We start from the raw sequence: 6,000 nt of genomic DNA, 5'->3' as shown, positions 1-6,000 counted from the left end.
AAATGATAACATTGCTGGTATGGTTATCATACAGCGAAAGCTTGTAGCTGACGTTTGTCTCCTTGTAGGAACGTCTTATAAAACTGCAGTAGACAAACAAGTAATTTTAAAACTGCAAATGCATCTTTTATGTTGAACACGCAACAAGATATCATGTCTACGTAGGCGCTGAAAATTCTGCATTCAGAAGGATTGGCACGTCGAAGAGAACAGAATACGCCCGTGATTGGTTCTTCTAACGTTCCTTAATCTGAAGCTAAGTGCCAAAAAACCCAAGCATCTACTATTCTCAACATTCTGGAGGACGTTTCCAGCGTGCGAAATGGTGCTTAGGTCATGCCGTAAGCCAAAGCGGTATTAAGTTGTCGTTCCGCTATATTCAGAAAACTTGGTTATCTACTGAGAAAAAAGAGGTTAGAAACAAAACAACTTGATCAGAAAAAATAACGTGACCTACTTGCAGCTTCGCAGACAAAAAGTTAGCACCTTGATGAACTTGTTCAGCAAGAACTCAAATTGTACATGCAACTTATTTATCGTTACAAGTGCGAGATTTGTTCCCCGAGCAGGACACCTCGATGGTGGGGGAGCCCTGTATATTTTTGGAATGGGCAATATTTCTCGCAGTTAGAGTGATTTCTAAAATAACAAAAATTATATGCAGCTCGGTCACCCAAAAACTTGGAATCTTGAAGCACTGATTGAGGCAAATTGATAAATCGATTGCAGAGCTTTTCTATTATTATCCTAACAGATAGAGATTTGTGAGTAGAAGACAAAGACAACACTCTGCTGCTCTGAATTAAGTGCAATGCTGAAAACGAAAAATAAAAAAATATTGCCCATTTCAGCATTTAACTTTGCTCGTAATGAACGTTGATGCGCCACCCAACGGCACGACTTGCCCTTTTTGAAGTGCCGCCTGAGGTCACTCAGTAGCAGCTTGTTCCTGCAAGTCTGATAGGTCAAAAAACTAACGTCTGTTTTTATTTGTCTAGCACCCCATTCACCAACATCGCCACAGTCTGTCTGGCGACACGGTTTGCTGTGGCAGAGCAACATGCACATTCGGCAAGTTCCCTCCTCTTCCCTACCGGCCCCAACACTCTCAAGGCCCTTTAGACCCTCCTCACCTGCCAGGAGGACACAGGCCTGGACAGCTACTTGTAGTCCAAAGCACCTCATGTCTACGACTCCGCTTGCGCAGACATGTGTATCTGTTTTTCCACTCTTCTTTTCCTCCTCTACCTATTCTCCTTCTCCCTATCGACATGCCGGCAAAGGTGGTGGTGACAACTCGCCAGTCACCGGCCCGTGCATTTTCCTTTCCGTTTTCTGTTCATCCATTTACTTACTACTAATTATGTCTATTTCGTAGTAATCAAACTGAATTGAGAGCCGAAACTTTCTTATTCCTAGCGCGAAAAATTATTGCTGTGGTTTTGGTAGCATAAATCTTAATTCGATTTTCTTTTGCTTCGATTTTTGTCGGGAGCCTGCTTGGCTCATAAGATCGCGGCTCGTACTGTAAAGGAAACTGAAATGAAGACCAAAGTGCTGGCGCCTATTTCGCATTTGGCCTAATCATGCTAACTCATCCGTAATTTTTTTCTTCTGTCGCACAGCGGCATAGGTCTGGGCAAAAACCGGAATGTTCTGAGCTATGTAGTGATCATAGTAGGCGCTGCTTACTTGCTTTCCGCTTGAAAATCGCCACTGCTAGGGATGAACGGTCCAGCTGGGGGAAGTTAGCGGTGCAATAAATTTCGAAAGAAGGAACAGCTTATCTAAGGTCGAACAGAACAAGTCGGTAATTTCCAAGACACAACTCTGCGGATTATCGGCAAAATAAGTGGTTCCGAAAAATTACAGCTCAGCGCTTGTTTGTCTTTTTTTGTGCTTGCTTCGTGTACTGCATCTATTGAAGAAAAAAAAATCGCACTGTTTTATTAGTATCATTGATAATGATTCGAAAAACTCCAAACAGTATTTTGCCAAGGAGAATTCTCGTAAATTTATGAGGATCTTTGATGTTCACTTTTTTTTCTTTCCACAGTATTGTTGCTCCTCATGTAGCATGCGCCACAATCTAATTACTAAAATCTGGATTGCAGTGTTTAATCAAGTGCATTTTCCGAGCGGACACGCCAACGTATTGCACTCAAGAGACCCTTGCATGCGCCTTTGACTCGAAGGCAACATATAAATTTTATTTAGAATTTGTCTTTCATTGACCACCTTGCATTGCGTCCGGCCTTAACTTCCAACTTGCTCACGCCTTGGCATGCGCTGTGTTTCAAATGACAAGCTGCGTCTGCAAAACCGTGCATGCGAAGCATCACGCGTGTTATTTTTCCTCTCTCCATGTCTGGCAGCCGAATTCCTTTTTGTGCACTTTGAGGCAGCTGTTGGACTTCCTTGACGCACGCCATTGCATCGTTAAGTATTGAACTGTTTCCTCTCGGACTGGACAGCGTAGCCTTACTTCGCTTCTACGTGCAACATAATTTTGGGATGCCCGAAAATCAGTACCCACAAGCGTGACATTTTCCGAAAAAAATTAACATCCTAGAGGCGCGCTGAGCAACACATTGGAAATGGCACGTTGATGGCGTTATGGATAAGGTATTCAACGCATGAAATCTGCGGCTACGGAATAAAGAGCGGCTTTGATGTAGGCAACTCTTAAAGGACTCCATTTAGCACTAGTTCTAGTTGAAGCAACGCTGGTGAGAGTTTGCGAAAACATTTTCTCATCTTCACGGGATCTCACGACATTTGTGCACGCTGCTGTCTTCGGTGTAAAAAACTTTTAGTGCATTTAGAGAGTCGTCCACCAATGTGCGCAGTTCAAGGGCTTTACAGTGCTGCCAAGGACTACCGGCCAATACAAACTCGCAAGTATTCATGATGCCTAAAAACTGTTGCCTTTAAGACAATACGAAGAACCTTAAAGTGACACGAGCAGAGTGTGTACATATGCGGATGTTGACGTTGTACCGGTAAGCTTTAGGCTCGATGCTTTCTGCTCCGCAATGAAATTTGCTACTTCTAGGGCATCTATGTGTATGGTCAGTAAACTCTTTGCTCTTGTTCATCTGTGATGTTTCTAATGCAGCACCAAGAAATAACATAAATTCCCCTCGAACGCACAGAAAAGATAAAATGAATACTAACGTGTGCTCTGCTTGCTTTCACTGACCGTTGGCTTCCTATGCATATGAGAAAAGGAGAGACAGGTACCGTATTAAAGAGCGATGCATCACACGCTTAAAATATCCTGGTCATGGAACACCAGAGCACGCTGGTCATTCAGTATGTACGACGCCAAACAGCTAGCGCGCCTAATTCTCATTCCGCCTAGGTACGCACATCGATTATCATTTTTTTTTCTCCTGAGAAGCGCTTCTTGAAAGTTGGGGCTAGAGTTTTTAGCGTGAGAATAATCTGCTTTACCAAGTATAGTTTATATACATCAGAATTACATGTCAACTAACAGCCGTTTATTTCCATTGAGGGTAGACATCTTTGTAACAGTGTTCAGAGAAAGAGTTTATGAACACTCTTTATTCAGTCTTAAATTAGCATTTGACAAGACCAGGAGCAGGCTTACAACGGTGCTAAGTGTTTTGAGAAAAATAACAGTTGCCTGCAAACTCATAGTATCGACAAAACTGAAAGTCAGGAGTCTACATTCGCCAACCACATTATTTAAATTCTAAATACACTTAGATGAAAAACATAATTTGAACTAAAGGTTCCAAGTGCCAATATGGACGCGTAAAACCATTCATATGCGCAATGGCGACGAAAGGGCAGTGAAAATTTACCGCATACAAAAAAAAAACTGATAGGGAGGATAATGGTGGGACCGGAGTGGTGGTCTGGTTTGAGCGTCCGCCACGCAAGTGATAAGTGCGCGATTCGATCTTCAGTGCCGCCGGGTATCCACCCGTGACGCGATAGGTACAAGCTTTCCTTGCCTGGAGCCCGAATTATCTGGCGTGAAATGTTTGGGAAATAGGTCTTTCACTTCACCTTGTGCTACGAGATCACACTGTGCCATGGCGCATGTTGGATAGGCTGCCTTTGCATCGCAAAGTTTGTTATCATCGTTCGAACGATGCTGAATGGGACCTTACCTGTAGATATCAGTGCTACTTTTTATTGGAGTACCTCAACGCAGATCAGATTGTAAAGGAGAAATTACTTGTAGCATCCACGCTAGCGCAAACATGCGGCTACGAAGGAAAGCTGTGCAGATTTCACAGAAAATTCGTAGTTGAAGAAAAAATTGTCCTGGTTCATAAAACGATCCAGGACCGCCGCCAATCCGGGGCAGTCACTCTGCTAACCAAGCTAAGCAGGACATCTAGTAGATTGTAGGAGAGAATGAACTGATCAAGAACTCGTTGTGGGAACTGTCGCAGTGTAATATTTTAGGGCGAATGTCCCAAGTTGGAGTTGATTTACAGTCTACTCCACTTTGGGGGATTCCCTGGATAGGTGGTGGTCTATGGTTCGATCTCCGAATCCGGATGGATTTTTGCAGTGAAAGTTACACTAGGCTAGCAACCGCGCAATTCGCGGTGCCTGCCAAAGGCCACTACTGCGCATGCGCCATTACATTGGCAACCAGTACCATAGCAACCATGACGTCTCAGCCGCTGCGCAGCTGTGCGCATGCGGAGAGTCGCACCACGCAGCTGGGATATAAACTGGAAGTGATGCGCTCGCCCCTCAGACGCGCACCATGGAAAAAGGAGAGCGGCTGTGCTCGTCACGGCAGCAGTACAGGCTGCGTGAAATTGAGTCGTCCGATCCAGAAGTCGTCGCAAGGCACAAGGCCGGCCGACAGCGAGAAGACGAGGCAAAAAAGGCTAGGCGGACGCCTGAGACGGCCGAAGACCGAGAGGAAAGTGTCACGAAGAGACGACATGGACGGCGTGTCGCTACCGAGATGTCAGTCGACAACACTGCTTTCGCTACGTATATCTTGGCCTCGCTCAGCTAAGCCACTGCCATTTTTCTTCTAAAACGAAGCTTTCATTTGTAGCTGAAGTGCTGCGTTTCGGTGCACGCCAACTAATAATTACTTTCTTACCGGCAGTTTGTCCGCAAAACACAAAATACTGACTTTGAACCATGTATACTCCGCGGATTTAATACCGGAAATCACAATTTTCAGCCTCACTTTAGATTCCAGCCGTTAAGAAAAAACGCGAACTACTACTTTTATGCTGAAGATGCAACCTAACCTCTAGCTCTCCGATTTCTTCTCAAATAAGTTCATGCTTTTTTTCCTAATGGAGTAGAATACCTGTGACGAATTTGCATCATGACTGAGTAAACACTAATGAGCACGGAATATCCGATTCTGGACGCCTTTTTTTCTGCGGATAAGACGAAACGAAGGAGATGGACTTGTAGGAGTGCTTAATAAAGAGCAATGGCAATGGTTCGAGTACCTTGCGTTTATCAAGTTTATCCGCTCCAATGTTGGCTTTGTGTATTTGTTCGGCTCCCTTTCTGTGCTGAACGAGGCAGCCTTTTGTACACGCGAATCACATCTGTTCGTGTTGTTGAACATTCTCGTTCCCTTGCTGTTCTTTCAGATGGGCGCAGAGTTTTGTTGGGCAGGTAGTTTCTTGTTATGGCTATTTCTTGTTTAGGGCAGGGAAGGAAACCATGCGGATGACATGAAGCAAAATTAAGCTAGCGGGCTTGCAAAGTGAATTATATCGCTTCTCTGCTAAGTGACCCAGTCATGGACATAACGGGTCAGCATTATGGCAGACGCAAGAAAAACGTATTAAGAGTTAGTGCGACAGCACATAATTTATTTAAGCTGAACCGCTTATCTGGGTGTTTTGCTTGAACACGGGAGAAAATGTCATGTTTCGCGACAGACAGAGTTAGACAATAGATACTTCACCCTCATTGCTGTAAGAGTAGTGCATGATTTTATAACACATTTCTGGGTGATGTCTCATGCAATTG

This window comes from Amblyomma mixtum, chromosome 6 (assembly GCF_055824585.1).
Source record: "Amblyomma mixtum isolate Tamu chromosome 6, ASM5582458v1, whole genome shotgun sequence".
Classification (NCBI taxonomy): Eukaryota; Metazoa; Arthropoda; class Arachnida; order Ixodida; family Ixodidae; genus Amblyomma; species Amblyomma mixtum.
Note: the sequence above shows the minus strand (reverse complement) of the source record.